We start from the raw sequence: 18244 nt of genomic DNA, 5'->3' as shown, positions 1-18244 counted from the left end.
TGGAGTGAATTGAAAATATAGTAAGAAAAGGATTCATATACTCGGAAAATTCTTCCGAACCCTTAAAAGTAACTTTAAATCATAGGTAACGTTATACGGGCACTATGCTCTATCGTCAGTAATTACACAGCGCCGCAGACATTCTTGGAGTTAGGAAATTTTTCGGTTGGTAAATAAAAATCCCAAAAGAGTGGTTCCCGGATCTAACTTTTTTAGAGTCCATTTTGTATAGCTTAACCATACAAATATTTTGCCCTATACTCCGCAATAGTTACGATAAAGTTTTAAATTTGATACAATCCTAGGGGTTATATATGAGGAATCATTTGTACAAAATATGTATCAGGTTGTTCTACATTGTGATATAGCCCCCCCTCAAATGATATAGCCCCTTTCAAATTCCTCAAATGTTGTAATTTGAGATTTTATAAAGAAAAACAAATTCTTTCAAATAATTATAAGTATAGGATCATGCTTCATTATAACTCGTATGTGAAGGTATCCGGTGATTTATTACCAGGGTCTTGCTCACATTTTTCAATTGATTTTGCCCTTATTTGGTATCTAGCTCAGGTAGAAGACCTCTTCGCGGAAATTTTTCAATGTCAATGTTTCGGAGTAGTGCTCATATAAAAAACCTCCTGATTTTACCTATTTCGAGGGTTTTGATTATATATTCGAATCGATTTGACCTAAAATGTGTGTTTAGGCTACTTTGGGGGTAGAGAACCATCTTACATGGGCCTATTATAAACAGTTAATGTATCAAAATATATGCTATTTTATTTAGGTTTTTAACTCTCCAACTAAAACGGCCCGGCAACGCGGACTGGGCCAGCTAGTTTCTAATATTCAAGAATTTAACATCTTAAATCCATTTTGTACAAGAAAGTAAAAGTAAGTTACTTACAAATGTTTCCGAAACTCCGTACAGCAGGCCTGATGTTGAAGTAAGGATGATTTTACACGTGATATTACAATATTTAGTACATTACAACTTGTACAAAGAAAGTAAAAGTAAGTTACTTACAAATGTTTCCGAAACTCCGTACAGCAGGCCTGATGTTGAAGTAAGGATGATTTTACACGTGATATTACAATATTTAGTACATATTTATAGAGAAGTTATGTCAAGTGTCTTTTAATTATTAATATTTTTAGGTATTTTAGATTTCAATAATAAGTTTAGTTATTTTATATTCTTTATAATAAGTTTTCGTTAAGCTTGAGTTAAAAGGTGCAACAATTAAGCAAAAATAAGTAAAACAATGTTAAAAATTGATCTCTTTTGGGAAATTTGTCGCTACAATTCCGATTAGTTAATCCAATTTAAAATTTGGAATCCATAACCTATCTAGGTATTAAACAACGTAGCCAGCCGTTTATTTTTTTATTTCAGCACGTCTTGACATCAAAAGTAGATTACAGCAAGGTGTACTATAGACCGGAATTGTTTCAAAGTTCGTATTTAAAGTTTGTAATGGGTACTGCAGCCTATGTCAAAACATTGCGTTTGCGGGTCCACTTCTTCGTATATACGCTCTCAAACGCTCATATATGAAGTGAAGTGATTCAAACGGAGTGCTCGATTCAATCCGATGCGGAAAATTTTTTTTCATGCAGATCAAACCAAACGACTACATTAAAAAATCGTATAAGAAATCGAGTATGATTGAATTATTAATACTCTTGGCAGTCATCTGATACCTTTTAGTTGTTTACATCAGTGTCGTCCATATTCGAGAGGGTTATGTCAATGAAATCTCCCAAATAATGTTTGTACATCTCTCGGAAAGAGTGGTGACTTCGACGAGTTGTTGATCTCTAAATGGAATTTTCTGATCCACGGCTAGCCAATTTATCTGCTCATTCATTTCCAGAGGTGTCGCGACGACTTGGAACCCAACCTTGCTTTTTCCAGTGCATTCCTACACTCCTCAATTGCTATAGATTTAATGATACATGAATTCAGTGCTTTCAGGGCAGCTTGACTACCGACATATATAATCACCGGACCGCTATGTTTACTGTTTTTGTTTGTCAGCAGATCTGTGGCTTTTTTCATAGCAAAGATTTCTGCCCGGAATACGCTGCAGTTGTTGTTAAGTTTGAAGGTTTGAAGTTTGGCTTTCGGCTTTGGCAGATATCCCTGAACCAGTTCCACTTTCCATCTTTGAACCATCGGTATAGACAGCGGAAAGGCCAATCCCACCGTGGCCGGTTCTATGTACTGTTTTAACTCGAAGGAACAAACCTTTGACCAGGGACCGCCTGACGCTGAATGTTTGATCCGTATTCGCTTGGTCCGATACGGAATCGTGGTCAATCTCGGATTATGGTTCTACTTCGTTTGTCATAATCGCATCGGTAAGATGAACGGATGCATGGAGTTGGTTCATATTCGGAATTGTTCCAGCTTAAACTGGATACAGGAGTATAGCGATAGGGACTACCTTGCTTCCTGCTGGGGCAATGTGGACCCCAGTGTTTCATCATCCCACCCGTAACCTCCACAACAGCAATTTATGCAGCAGTTGACTCCACGCATTGCTGTTCAAGTTGAGGACAACGCCTCCAATTTAACTGCGTTGGTCTCCGAGGTAAGATCAACGAAATATCGCCTGTCATGTGTAGAACCGCCGAGGTAGAGGTGCTCAACGTATAAATCCCGCCGTTATATAGTTGTGTCCTGCGTTATATGGCCCATATCAGTTCACTTCTGATTGGCAGTAACCGTCTGGCGCTAGGGAATTTCACACCTATCAGTTCACTGCCATAGCTCACTGGACATATCCATCGTGTCCTCTGGACTGACGAATGACGTAACCTGGTAATCATTCTTTTCTTTAGGCTCCGGCCACCTCCATTATTATATGGGTCATTGTTGTCGCCATCAACATGCCATCCGACTTCATATACTCTGACCGCACAACCCATCCGATGTACAGGTAGCAGGTGGGTGTTTCTGTAACAACAAAGCTGAAGCCGCTCGCTTTGTACCTGCTGTTCGAATACCTGAAATAAGACCAGGTTTCCTAGCAGAGGCAGCGGGACTAGCAAATGAGCGAAATTAGCTTTCCCGTACTATCCCTAATAATCCCAGAGTCAGGGAACTTTCTCTGGAGGTAAACAGGTGAGTCACAAGCATAAAACAAGAATCCTACGCAGTGTACGATCTCTCCCAGCCGAGGAGGAGGATTGAAGAAAATAGATGAAGCAAGAGTTGAGTATTTCACCAAATTCTTCAACCTGTCGTTAATCACCCTAATATTTCTCGATACCTGGAGAATGGCCAGGGTGGTCCAGCTACTGAAGCCGGACAAGGATGCCAGCAAAAATTATGCATACAGGCCGATATTACTTTTGCCACCAGTAGCTTGAGGCATTACTCCTCCCCAGCAAAAGAAAGAGTTTCCCACTGGCTCATCATCAACACTGATTTCGGAAATGACGTATGGAGACGTTAAAACAGATTTGGACAGAAAAATAGTTTTACTAATATCTTCTTCGGTAAACTTCAAAATTAAAGATTTTGAAGACTTTTTGGTGTAAAAGAAAAACATTTTCCTATTATTTTTTCTAAAAAGGGAAAAACTTGAATAATATAGATAACCTTAAAAATTAAGTACGATGTATGTTATGATTAGAAAATTTTGTGTACTAATAAGGCCTAACACGAACTCCTGGAACGAATCTAAATTTTAAGGTGGACATTTCGCTGACGAAGTAGCGGGTACATGCTAGTTATATCAATATTATTACATATTTTACTGGTCGAATTATACAATTTCATAGTTCCTTTTTACTTGTTAATAGAATTTAAATATACAAGATAGTTGAATTACTATACATAGCATTCACTTTGATGATTCATCCGCCTTTTCAACTGTTTCAAGTGGCATATTTTCTTCTTTTAATTTTTGTAATTCGAATTTGTTTTCTATTTTGTCTAAAATGAATAAATTAATTTCTCAATTTTTCGCCCATTGTATAGCCTAATTAATTTTAAGCAATTCTTCTTTTATTAGTCCTACACAACTTTGCAAGGTTAAAGTTATTTCATTTAGTATTCCAATGGGGTACAATATTTTGAAAAAGTATTTTTTGAGTTGAGTATTTCACCAAATTCTTCAACCTGTCGTTAATCACCCTAATATTTCTCGATACCTGGAGAATGACCAGGGTGGTCCAGCTACTGAAGCCGGACAAGGATGCCAGCAAAAATTATGCATACAGGCCGATATTACTTTTGCCACCAGTAGCTTGAGGCATTACTCCTCCCCAGCAAAAGAAAGAGTTTCCCACTGGCTCATCATCAACACTGATTTCGGAAATGACGTATGGAGACGTTAAAATAGATTTGGACAGAAAAATAGTTTTACTAATATCTTCTTCGGTAAACTTCAAAATTAAAGATTTTGAAGACTTTTTGGTGTAAAAGAAAAACATTTTCCTATTATTTTTTCTAAAAAGGGAAAAACTTGAATAATATAGATAACCTTAAAAATTAAGTACGATGTATGTTATGATTAGAAAATTTTGTGTACTAATAAGGCCTAACACGAACTCCTGGAACGAATCTAAATTTTAAGGTGGACATTTCGCTGACGAAGTAGCGGGTACATGCTAGTTATATCAATATTATTACATATTTTACTGGTCGAATTATACAATTTCATAGTTCCTTTTTACTTGTTAATAGAATTTAAATATACAGGATAGTTGAATTACTATACATAGCATTCACTTTGATGATTCATCCGCCTTTTCAACTGTTTCAAGTGGCATATTTTCTTCTTTTAATTTTTGTAATTCGAATTTGTTTTCTATTTTGTCTAAAATGAATAAATTAATTACTCAATTTTTCGCCCATTGTATAGCCTAATTAATTTTAAGCAATTCTTCTTTTATTAGTCCTACACAACTTTGCAAGGTTAAAGTTATTTCATTTAGTATTCCAATGGGGTACAATATTTTGAAAAAGTATTTTTTGAGTTGAGTATTTCACCAAATTCTTCAACCTGTCGTTAATCACCCTAATATTTCTCGATACCTGGAGAATGGCCAGGGTGGTCCAGCTACTGAAGCCGGACAAGGATGCCAGCAAAAATTATGCATACAGGCCGATATTACTTTTGCCACCAGTAGCTTGAGGCATTACTCCTCCCCAGCAAAAGAAAGAGTTTCCCACTGGCTCATCATCAACACTGATTTCGGAAATGACGTATGGAGACGTTAAAATAGATTTGGACAGAAAAATAGTTTTACTAATATCTTCTTCGGTAAACTTCAAAATTAAAGATTTTGAAGACTTTTTGGTGTAAAAGAAAAACATTTTCCTATTATTTTTTCTAAAAAGGGAAAAACTTGAATAATATAGATAACCTTAAAAATTAAGTACGATGTATGTTATGATTAGAAAATTTTGTGTACTAATAAGGCCTAACACGAACTCCTGGAACGAATCTAAATTTTAAGGTGGACATTTCGCTGACGAAGTAGCGGGTACATGCTAGTTATATCAATATTATTACATATTTTACTGGTCGAATTATACAATTTCATAGTTCCTTTTTACTTGTTAATAGAATTTAAATATACAAGATAGTTGAATTACTATACATAGCATTCACTTTGATGATTCATCCGCCTTTTCAACTGTTTCAAGTGGCATATTTTCTTCTTTTAATTTTTGTAATTCGAATTTGTTTTCTATTTTGTCTAAAATGAATAAATTAATTACTCAATTTTTCGCCCATTGTATAGCCTAATTAATTTTAAGCAATTCTTCTTTTATTAGTCCTACACAACTTTGCAAGGTTAAAGTTATTTCATTTAGTATTCCAATGGGGTACAATATTTTGAAAAAGTATTTTTTTGTTAAGATGAGATAAAAATGATTAGTTTTCGGGATATTTTTCTCCACATAAGTTTGGAGTTGGTGTAAGAAACTGTCGTAGGAGTTAAGTTCTATTGTATGATTTTCTCAAAATGTTTAAACTCGTATTTTTGTTTGTCCGTTATTAATCAGTATTAGGTGTGTTGCCGTGTATCTCAATTTCGCCCCTACATATTGTAAATATCAACGTGGAAGAATTTAAGGAAAAGTGGCGTTTTTAAGTCAGCGGCAGCGGGTTCTACGATACCGGATTGACCCGAAACAACAAGATTCCAGTTTCGGCCAGCGGCTGCCAACCCAGTATGTACATGTTTGTGTTTGTTTATTTTTCTGCATTGGGAGCAGCATATCCCGGAATGCTTGCTCCGGATTTTATTGGTCCGTGCCGGGATTGAGGAAAACCCCGGACCTTGGTTCTGCTCGGTTTGTCAGAACGTCATCCACCACAGATCTGTCTCGGTGCGATGTAATGGATGCAGAGAGTGGGTGCACTTCAAGAACTGTTCCGGATTAAGGCGTTTGCGAGACTACAGCGAAAGGGATTATGTTGCGACTTGCTGCAGTAACGTAGTCCCCAGCGAGTCCTCTTCTTCGTCGTCCTCGTCAGAGACGTCGTCGGAGTATGGCACTCCACCGCAGTCTCCAGAACAGCAACCAACACCGCAGCACCTAACGCCACATGTTGCTGTTCCAACTCCGGATTGTGCATCATTCTTGCAATTCAATTGCAACGGACTTCGAGGCAAAATAGACGAGATAGTGGAATTTATGAGTCGGAGGAATATTAAGATCGCAGCGGTGCAGGAAACCAAGCTGAATGAAAATTGCAGCCTACAACGTTGTTATGGTTACAACGTACTAAGGAAGGATCGCACCAGAAGTGGAGGTGGGGGATTAGCGTTCCTGTTACACCATTCTGTTCAGTACAGACCTATCTCGCTTGAGCTAGTCTCTAGTGACCCATACATGGAATGTATGGGGGTAGCAGTCAAGTGTGGAACTGCCGAGGTAGAGGTGCTTAATGTGTATATCCCGCCGATTAATAGCTGTGAACCACGTTATTTGCCTGATATTAGCCCATTATTGGTAGGCAATAACCGCCTGGTACTAGGGGATTTTAATGCCCACCATGAGTTGTGGCATTCCGTCCTAGGTAATGACCAGAGGGGATCAGCGCTGGCAGAGCAGATTGACTGCTCCACATTCTGCACGGTTAACGAGGATGCCCCCACCCGAATAAGAGGAGAGTGTCACAGTTCGCCAGATTTAACCATAGTGTCACCCGGTCTGATAAATGACGTGACTTGGCAACCCGTCATTTCTCTTGGCTCAGACCATCTCCCGATAATCGTCTCCATAAGCAGGTCGCCCGATTTCATAACCTCTGAACGCCGCACTTTCCTTAACCATGGGAAAGCTCACTGGCCAGAGTTCAGAGAATTCACCAACCGCCGCTTCAGAGAACTGCCCAACCCTTCTGATGTTCGGGTAGCAGAAAGGATTTTCCGAAACATCATCAGAGCTGCAGCCGCTCGCTATATACCTGCTGGTCGAATACCCGAGATAAGACCAAATTTCCCAGCAGAGGCAGCGGGATTAGCAAACGAGCGTGATGATCTCCGTCGTACCAACCCTACTGATCCTAGAATCAGTGATTTGACAGTGGAAGTCAACCGGTTGGTACAGGAGCATAAGAGGAAAAAGTGGCTAGACCATCTGAAGTGCTGCAACATTGGAACCGATATGAGTAAGCTGTGGGTAACGGTTAAGTCGCTCTCGAACCCTGGAAAAAAGGATGATAGGACCTCAGTCACTTTTAACGACGTAACGGTGACTGATCCGAAGAGGTGCGCGGAATATTTTAACCGACAATTTGTCGAGCACCCCGAGAGTGATAGGGCGAAGCGAAGAGTACTACGTCGTATCAGATCTCTTCCCGCCGAGGAGGAACCACCACAGTTTACGATGGGTGATGTTGCAAATGTCATCCGTAACGCTAAGTCATCCAAAGCGTTGGGCCCGGACGGAATCTCAATGGTAATGTTGAAGCAGCTGGATACGCCGGGAGTCGAGTACTTAACGAAAGTTCTCAATTTGTCGCTAGCCACCCACATAGTGCCCGAAACCTGGAAAATGGGCCGGGTGGTCCCGCTACTGAAGCCAGGCAAGGATGCCAGTAAAGGCGAATCGTACAGGCCGATTTCGCTCTTGTCGCCAGTAGCAAAGACTCTTGAGGCTTTACTCCTCCCCAGCATTAGAGGAAGCTATGCAGTTGCCAACCACCAGCACGGATTCCGTCCACAACATAGTACCACAACAGCATTACACGCCATTTCCACACATATTAGTAGAGGACTAAACCAGAACAGGCCGTGTGACAGAACAGTGTTGGTAGCCCTTGACCTATCAAAGGCATTTGATACGGTCAATCATGCCACACTGTTTGAGGACGTACAGAGAACTACCCTCCGGCCAAGTTTGAAACGTTGGATAATCAACTATATGTGTGGACGCCAGTCGTACGTGGAATTCCGGAACAAGAAGTCCAAAGCCCGTAGAGTGAAACAGGGAGTTCCCCAAGGTGGGGTGATATCTCCGGAACTGTTTAAACTCTACCTTTCCGGAATTCCTCGCCCTCCAGACGGCATTGAGATCGTAACGTATGCGGATGATTGTACGATCATGGCGTCGGGTCCAGTGGTCGATGACATATGCGAAAGGTTGAACCCCTATCTCGCGGAGCTTGCCGCATACTTCCACGCGAGGAATATGAAAATATCCGCCACGAAATCAACGGCCACACTCTTTACCACATGGTCTGCGGAGATGAGAACACAGCTGAATGTTCAGGTCGAGGGGAATTTAATACCGACCACGAACTACCCCAAGATTCTTGGGGTAACGTTCGACAGCATGTTCAAGTCGTCCGCGCAAGCCACAGCTATCTGCGACAAGATGAAAAGTAGGAACAAGGTCCTCAAGGCGCTAGCCGGCAGCTCTTGGGGTGCGGACAAAGAAACCTTGTTGACCTCTTATAACGCGATAGGTCGGTCTGTGGTCAACTATGCGGCTCCAGTGTGGTCTGCGAATACTAGTGCTACGCAGTGGAAGAATATCCAGACCTGCCAGAACGCTGCCCTGAGAACTGCGACAGGGTGCCTCCTCATGACACCAGTGGACCATCTACATGAGGAGGCGAAAGTCCTTCCCTTACGTCAGCATAATCATATGCTTTCGTTGCAGTACCTGCTTGGGTGTTACCGTGAGAGCCATCCCAACCATCATATGGTGGATAACTCTCCCCCACCCAGGCGTGTCAGGAAGGACATACATGATCTAGAGAGGGAGGTCCAGCGCTACAAGAGAGAGCCTCTAGATCAAGAAGCCTATCAGGCAGGTCTGAGTGGCATTCACACCGATGCAGTCGCGGATGCTATTAGCAGTTATAAAGTGAATGCCGTCCTCGGAGTCCACCCCCCATCCATTGCAGCCGAAGAACGGCAGCTGCCTAGACAAACCAGGGTAGTTTTGGCGCAATTACGTTCAGGATGGTGTAGTCGCCTCAATTCGTATTGGGCACGAATTGATGAAGATGTGCGTGACGCCTGCCCGGCGTGTGATACAGGCCCGCACAATACGCTACACCTTTTTAATTGCTCAGCCAAACCTACCCAACTCACTCCAGAGGATCTCTGGCTACAGCCCGTTAAAGTAGCCGAATTTCTAAACCTGGAGCTGGAACCAGATTAGCAGAACACAAACACACACATATACTACTGCTACAACAACAACAACAACCGTTCGGTCGGAATTAGTCTTTACTGACCAGATTCTGTTTTAGGAAACAATTTCGTTTTTGTATTTAGGTGGCAGTTTTTCCAGTCCTTTTATTAATCTTCACGTAGATTTATTTTCCTTCTTAACATATTTTGAATGGGCTTCTTTTCCGATTATGGTAAGCAGTCTGTTTTTCCTGTAATTTCTGAATAGTCTCATTTCAGAAATTTCCATGCTGTTTTAGATCATAGTTAACCGCTTTTTCAAATAGTGGTGGTCAAATCAAAATCTTGAGTGAAATTTGGATTCGTGGTAATTCCTTCGAAGAAAATATTAAAACTTAAAAATTCGAATGATTTAAAAAATACACTTGGCCAATTGGACTTTCATATTAGCAAGTGTCCGAAGATGCTGTATGTGTTCATAAAAAATGAAAATCGGTAAAATCATTTTGTTAATCCTGTTTATTTGCTAGTGCAACAGTTTCCTGTGGAATCTGCAGATAGTGTTCATGAACATCCTATGGATTATTGTACTCACTTTGGCAACTAACTGGCATTGTTTGGTGGATGACCGTAATAACTCATCTCTTTTGGTGCATAAATCGCTTCGAAATGAATGTTGCGCTGTACTTTACCAACAGAAGTTCGAAATCCGATTGGCGTTGGCCTTTTCTCTTGAAAATAATTTGGTTTCAGCCTATTCATGTAGTTTATCCTATTCGAGTGCAAGCATGTATATACTCCATTGTCTCAGGTCGTTTGTATAGGATAGTGGATTATGAATAGTTAGGGAACCTAGATTATCTCTGTGCTGAAAACTTCTCCTTGCCATGTATTGCGTTTCGTGTGGAATTTTATTTGTGTAATTAGAGCGGAACTTCTAATGTTCCAATTTTAATCATAAATGAAGGGCCTGTGGCAAACCGTGCTTTTAACCCCTAGGAGACGTGCAAGATCTCCTTTCAGGCCTGGTAAAAATGTATCGAGTATGTATAGGGGTTAGAAACTATAATGGGTCATCGGCTAAGTTCATGGAACCAATTTTAATTAAAATCAAAGACAAAAGTTGGGTATAGACTTTTGGTAGAACTCTTGTACAGTTTAGCTTCCTTGAACCAAGAAAATTATTTGACATTCCAATGTGGGAATAGCTCTTTTATCTGAAAAAAATGCAGTTAATTTAATTTTAGGTAATCAATTTTTTATTAATTTTTTCATTTAAAAATATAATTTATTATCCCGTAATTAGTTTTTTCACTTAAACACTTAGAAAATCCGCGTCTGCGTTATTGTTTGAATTCCCAAGTTGGTAGCAAATCAATGCAATCTGTTTTATTGTTTACATTCCCAAATTGATGGGAAATGCAATATTAGCTGTTTCTAAATGTAGAATTTATTAATGTCACATACTGTTTGAGGACATTGAGCGCACCGCGTTCCGGCCAATTAGAAACAAGATGTCCAATATCGGTAGAGTGAAACAGAGAGTTCCCCAAGGTGGGGACATTCCACGCCCTCCAGATGACATAGAAATAATAACGTACACAGATGGTTGTACGCTTACTGCGAGGATTATGAAAATATGCGCCACGAAATCGACTTCCACACTTTTCACCACATGGACTGTGGAGGTGAGATCTTAGAATACGCAGGTAATGGTGTTGTAGTTCCCCAAAATCTTAGGCTTCACATTCTTTAAGTCGGAAACCTTGTTGACCTTATGTCCGTCTAGATAAATTTAAATTTAATTAGCAAAGACACAAACTAAGTTGATTTTTTCTCCAGTTAGACCTTTCATTTGTGCCCACCCTCGACACCGCTTCATTCATAGTTTCCGTTCTGTTGTTGTTGTTGTAGCAGTAGTACATGTATGTGTTTGCGTTCTGCTAATCTGGTTCCATCTCCAGGTTTAGAAATTCGGCTACTTTAACGAGCCAGAGATCTTCTGGAGTGAGTTGGGTGGGTTTGGCTGAGCAATTAAAAAGGTGTAGCGTATTGTGCGGGCCTGTATTGCACGCCGGGCAGGCGTCACGCACATCTTCATCAATTCGTGCTCAATACGAATTTAGACGACTACACCATCCTGAACGTAATTGCGCCAAAACCGCCCTGGTTTGTCTAGGCAGCTGACGTTCTTCAGCTGCAATGGATGGGGGGTGGACTCCGAGGACGGCATTCACTTTATAACTGCTAATAGCATCCGCGGCTGCATCGGTGTGAATGCCACTCAGACCTGCCTGATAGGCTTCTTGATCTAGGGGTTCTCTCTTATAGCGTTGGACCTCCCTCTTTAGATCGTGTATGTCCTTCCTGACGACTTGAACATGCTGTCGAACGTGACCCCAAGAATCTTGGGGTAGTTCGTGGTCGGTATTAGATTCCCCTCGACCTGAACATTCAGATGTGTTCTCATCTCCGCAGACCATGTGGTAAAGAGTGTGGCCGTTGATTTCGTGGCGGATATTTTCATATTCCTCGCGTGGAAGTATGCGGCAAGCTCCGTGAGTTAGGGGTTCAACCTTTCGCATGTGTCATCGACCACTGGACCCGACGCCATGATCGTACAATCATCCGCATACGTTACGATCTCAATGCCGTCTGGAGGGCGAGGAATTCCGGACAGGTAGAGGTTAAACAGTTCCGGAGATATCACCCCAACTTGGGGAACTCCCTGTTTCACTCTACGGGCTTCGGACTTCTTGTTCCAGAATTCCACGTACGACTGGCGTCCACACATATAGTTGATTATCTAACGTTTCAAACTTGGCCGGAGGGTAGTTCTCTGTATGTCCTCAAACAGTGTGGCATGATTGACCGTATCAAATACCTTTGATAGGTCAAGGGCTACCAACACTGTTCTGTCACACGGCCTGTTCTGGTTTAGTCCTCTACTAATATGTGTGGAAATGGCGTGTAATGCTGTTGTTGTTGTTGTGGACGGAATCCGTGCTGGTGGTTGGCAACTGTATAGCTTCCTCTAATGCTGGGGAGAAGTAAAGCCTCAAAAGTCTTTGCTACTGGCGACAAAAGCGAAATCGGCCTGTGCGATTCGCCTTTACTGGCATCCTTGCCTGGCTTCAGTAGCGGGACCACCCGGCCCATTTTCCAGGTTTCGGGCGCTATGTGGGCGCTATCTGATACGACGTAGTACTCTTTGCTTCGCCCTATCGCTCTCGGGATGCTCGACAAATTGTCGGTTAAAATATTCCGCGCACCTCTTCGGTTCAGTCACCGTTACGTCGTTAAAAGTGACTGAGGTCCTATCATCCTTTTTTCCAGGGTTCGAGAGCGACTTAACCGTTACCCACAGCTTACTCATATCGGTTCCAATGTTGCAGCACTTCAGATGGTCTAGCCACTTTTTGCTCTCATGCTCCTGTACCAACTGGTTGACTTCCACTGTCAAATCACTGATTCTAGGATCAATAGGGTTGGTACGACGGAGATCATCACGCTCGTTTGCTAATCCTTCTGCCTCTGCTGGGAAGTTTGGTCTTATCTCGGGTATTCGACCAGCAGGTATATAGCAAGCGGCTGCAGCTTTGATGATGTTTCGGAAAATCCTTTCTGCTACCCGAACATCAGAAGGGTTGGGCAGTTCTATGAAGCGGCGGTTGGTGAATTCTCTGAACTCTGGCCAGTGAGCTTTCCCATGGTTAAGGAAAGTGCAGCAAGTCGCAACATAATCACTTTCGCTGTAGTCTCGCAAACGCCTTAGTCCGGAACAGTTCTTGAAGTGCACCCATTCTCTGCATCCATTACATCGCACCGAAACAGATCTGTGGTGGATGACGTTTTGACAAACCGAGCAGAACCAAGGTCCGGGGTTTTCCTCAATCCCGGCACGGACCAATAAAATCCGGAGCAAGCATTCCGGGATATGCTGCTCCCAATGCAGAAAAATAAACAAACACAAATATGTACATACTGGGTTGGCAGCCGCTGGCCGAAACTGGGATCTTATTGTTTCGGGTCAATCTGGTATCGTAGAACCCGTGGGATTATTGCCGTTCTGTAGTCCCTTTTATCTGCAATTTCCCTAAAATTGAGCAATAATTCTTCAGAAAATTCGAAAAATTCCCAAATTTGAAATTCTTTTTGCATATAAGGTCCCTAAATTCGGGAAATACTCCTCGAGACCTTTCATTTGTGCACAGCCTTAACCCCGCTTCATGTTTAATACTTTTTTTTTCGAACGTTCCCACGCCTCACATTCCCACCCCTGTCGACGGAGGGGGCGACCTCCCTTTACGCAGGAATCGCGTAAACATCATGCTTTGCATCATAATGGGAATTTAGTAAGAAATTGAAAACCAGCTACAGAATCTAATTCATCAGCTAGCTTGTCAAATAATAAAACATGTATTTTAATTGTTTAAAAATAAAATTATTCTAGATTTAATAACTTCTAAACTCATACCAAAATCTACATTACAGTACACAGAATTAAAGTCAACACACATTTTACGAAGAGGTTCGCCCATTGAATAATTCTTGCGGTAAAAATCAATATATAATAATTGCTAGTATCTGCTAGATTTAAACGGAACATTAATTCTAATAGATGAGATTAGGAAATCTGAAGATATATTACCATTTAATATTTTTAGTACAAATATGGAATTCAACATAATACTTCTGCTCTTAAGTGTAGGCAATCTAATTAATTTTAGCCTGCTAGCATAAGAAGGCAAAACAAAATCACTGTTCCAATGTAAACCTCGTAAGGCAAAAAACGGAATTTGTTTTTGAACGGATTCTATTTTATCTGAGTATATTGCATATTGAGGATCCCATACAACAGAACCGTATTCTAATATTGGTCTAACAAGAGACCTAAATAACTGTTTTGTTATATATGGATCAGAAGATTATTTGGCCCACCGCTTAACAAAACCTAAAACACCATTTTCTTTATTTACCATTGTTATTACATGGCTATTAAAATTTAGTTTTGGATCCATCAAGAGGCCAAAATCAACAAATGAATCTATAGTTGATAATCAATCCCACGGCGGCCGGTTCTATGTACCGAATTGACTCGGAGGCACATTTCTACAGTTGATAATCAATCCCACGGCGGCCGGTTCTATTTACCGGATTGACTCGGAGGCACATTTCTCCGACCAGGGGCCGCCAACCCAGCAAAAACATGTTCGTGTTCGTCCATTTTTCTGATGTGTGAGCAACATTACCCGAAATGTTTGCTCCGTATTCTCTTGGTCCGAGCCGAGATCGAGACCAACCCCGGACCAAGGGTCTGTGTTTGTCGTAATCGCATCCACCACAGATCGGTTTCGGTGAGATGCAACGGATGCATGAAGTGGGTGCATTTCCGGAATTGTTACGGCTTAAACCGGATACAGGAGTATAGCGATAGGGACTACATTGCTTCCTGCTGCGTCAATGTAGACCCCAGTCGTCGCATTATGAGACTCCCCCGCAATCTTCGCAGAAGTGGACGCCACACATTGCTGTTCAGGTTCCGGATAATGCATCATTTCTCCAGTTTAATTGTGATGGTCTCATAGGTAAGATTAACGAAATTGTAAGCTTTGTGAGTCGGAAAAACATCAAGGTCGCAGCGATCCAGGAAACGAAGCTGAGTACCACCTACAGGCTTCAAAGTTGTGATGGATACAACGTACTGAGGAAGGATCGCTCCAGAGGTGGAGGTGGAGGATTAGCGTTCCTATTGCACCCTCTGTCCACTACAGTCCTATCTCGCCTGAGCTTGACTCTAGTGACCCGTACATGGAATGTATGGGGGTAGCGGTCAAGTGTGGACCCGCCGAGGTAGAGGTGCTCAACGTGTACATTCCGCCCTTAAATAGTTGTGCCCACGCTATATGCCTAATATCAGTTCACTACTGGTAGACAATAACCGTCTGGTGCTAGGGGATTTCAATGCCCATCATGAACTATGGTATTCCGTTCTAGGTAATGACCAAAGAGTCATAGCGTTGGCTGATGAGCATATCGATAGCTCCACGTTTTGCACAGTGAATGAGGACGCGCCCACCAGAATAAGGAGTTCGCCGGAAATAACTATCGTGTCTTCAGTTCTGACGAGTGACGTATGGTGGCGCAAACATTCATTTCTTTATGCTCAGACTGTTTAGTTTTGTAGAAACTGTACATGTTGTAAAAATAGTTTGTGTGTTGAATGTTCTTCTTTAAATTCTATTCTCATTATGTAAATTAGTTAAATAAAGAAAACACTTAAGATGCATGTGTTTTCCATATGCTAGGTTTATGGTCGGTAATAAATAATGTAATAAATGTCACGGCCATAAATAGAAGATAAGAAAGAGTCGATCACAAATTAGGTACGTTTCGTTTTCTCCCGCAACGTATTGTGTGCGTTAATGCACAGCGTGCATTAGTAAATAAAATGCATATGTTAATGTATTAGATGTAAGCTTTAGTGTTAAGAATATGTTGTAAATAAATTGAGTTCCCTTCCAGCCACGGAACGAGAAAGATCATCTCGCGGCGTTTTCTTTTTCTTTCGTTAGTTACATCGCTTTGTGATGAGGTTAGGAGTCGACCTCAACATTTGGTGACCCCGATGTGATAGTATCGCGTGTAGATAGTGAAGTTATTCGATAGGCTATATTTTCAGTGTCCGAGAAAATATTAGTTTATGCGAAATAAATGACGTGATAGGCGCGCATTTTCGTAGTAGTGAAGTGTGTTAGGCTTATTTGTTGTAGCGACGTAAAAGGTGCACTGTTGAAGCAAAGATAGTGTTAGATCTTTTAGTTGTGTAAAAGGAGACATGATAGGTAGCAGTGAAAGATTCTGTCGATCTATCTCTCCATATACTAACGCAATAGACGTGTAGAAAAAAGTGATTAGTTTATTCGTTTATTTTTTGAGTGCACATATATTTCGTCAATATGAATTTTGTAGACTTCATTCAACATCAAAGGATGTTGGGCGAGTATATTGTGTCACTTTATTTAGAAATGGAAAAAATTGCTCTGTGTGGTGTAACTGAGGAAGCTAGGGAAAAATGTACCAAATTAGGTAGTTCCTTTACAGAAGCAAGAAAGGAATATTTAGATAACGAGAGGGAACTCCATCGTATGAAAAAATTTACATACTCGGATTACATAGACGCCTTGGGAGTGTGCTATGCGACTAAAGATATCGAGAGAGTTCTAAACGGCATAGGTGTTTTTGTGCCCATAAAAATACCACGTTTAGATATCGATTATTTAGCTGAGGTGAACAGCTTAAGTTCATCGGAACAGTGTGGGAAAAATGCCTTACTGTTCCATTCACAGCCGCCAGACATTGGGATAACGGTTAAACTTATCGATGCTTTATTTGATTTTTGGGAGGAGATTAGAAGATGTTATTTCTCAAAAATAGAAAACATCGATAGAAAATTTCAAACATTATCGTCACAATACGTGCGGTATTTGGATGTAGTTGGAAAACAGGATGACTACACAAGTCATTACCATTTTCTTAGAATTTGTTACCGCATAGTGAGAAGTGGGAACATTTCAAGAATAGCACCTGAAAAGGTGAACATGAAGAAGCATGTTGATAATGTTAAAGGTAGTTTAGGGCCTCATCAAAAGGTAGTTGAGGACTTAGAAGCTGTCGAAAGAAAAAATGAAAACGATCGCCTTGATGTTCCGCGAGTCGAAGGAAAAATAACGAGAAAAATTAAAATTGAAGAAGGGCTGCCAACAAGGAATTTACAGGAACACAAGAATCCTGTGTTTGCTCCTCCCGATGAAGAAGAAAGTGAAACCCTGGCCAAGCATTGTATTAGCGATGGACATAAAGACAAGATTGATAATTTACGTCGGGAACGCCCGGGATGGTTCAGAAGTCGTGTAGAACATAACAACATGGGTATGAGTAAACGACGTATCCATGCAGAAGATTTGTCATTAAATCATGGCAAGGATTTAAAAATATCCCAGGTATCTGGTCATCGCTGGCGGAGAGATCCCGACTTCAAGTGGTTGGTGGATGTCATGGGTGCAATTACCTAGTTTCAAGTAGCATACTTCGGGGTTTATTATTACGTTAGAAATTAATTAAAAAATAAGATATAACTTTAGCACAGTTTTATTCAATTCTTAATATTAAGAAAATTATGTTTATTTTATATCATTTTTAAAAAAATTAGAATCGATCGATCTATGTTTGTTAAAAGATTAGGATCTTTTAAGGCCGGGAGTATGTTTAGTTTTGTAGAAACTGTACATGTTGTAAAAATAGTTTGTGTGTTGAATGTTCTTCTTTAAATTCTATTCTCATTATGTAAATTAGTTAAATAAAGAAAACACTTAAGATGCATGTGTTTTCCATATGCTAGGTTTATGGTCGGTAATAAATAATGTAATAAATGTCACGGCCATAAATAGAAGATAAGAAAGAGTCGATCACAAATTAGGTACGTTTCGTTTTCTCCCGCAACGTATTGTGTGCGTTAATGCACAGCGTGCATTAGTAAATAAAATGCATATGTTAATGTATTAGATGTAAGCTTTAGTGTTAAGAATATGTTGTAAATAAATTGAGTTCCCTTCCAGCCACG

At 40.7% G+C, this 18244-nt stretch overlaps 1 protein-coding gene across 4 annotated transcripts in view; it reads left to right on the top strand.

The window, feature by feature from the left end:
- The window catches only part of LOC101901484 (nipped-B protein), a 436426-nt gene that overhangs the window by 244094 nt on the left and 174088 nt on the right, over positions 1-18244 (top strand). The gene's annotated exons all lie outside the window — the stretch shown is intronic.

The sequence above is a fragment of the Musca domestica genome, unplaced genomic scaffold (assembly GCF_030504385.1).
Source record: "Musca domestica strain aabys unplaced genomic scaffold, Musca_domestica.polishedcontigs.V.1.1 11, whole genome shotgun sequence".
In the NCBI taxonomy this organism is placed as follows: Eukaryota; Metazoa; Arthropoda; class Insecta; order Diptera; family Muscidae; genus Musca; species Musca domestica.
The sequence above is the reverse complement of the archived record's forward strand: the minus strand, read 5'-3'. Positions and strand labels throughout refer to the sequence as shown.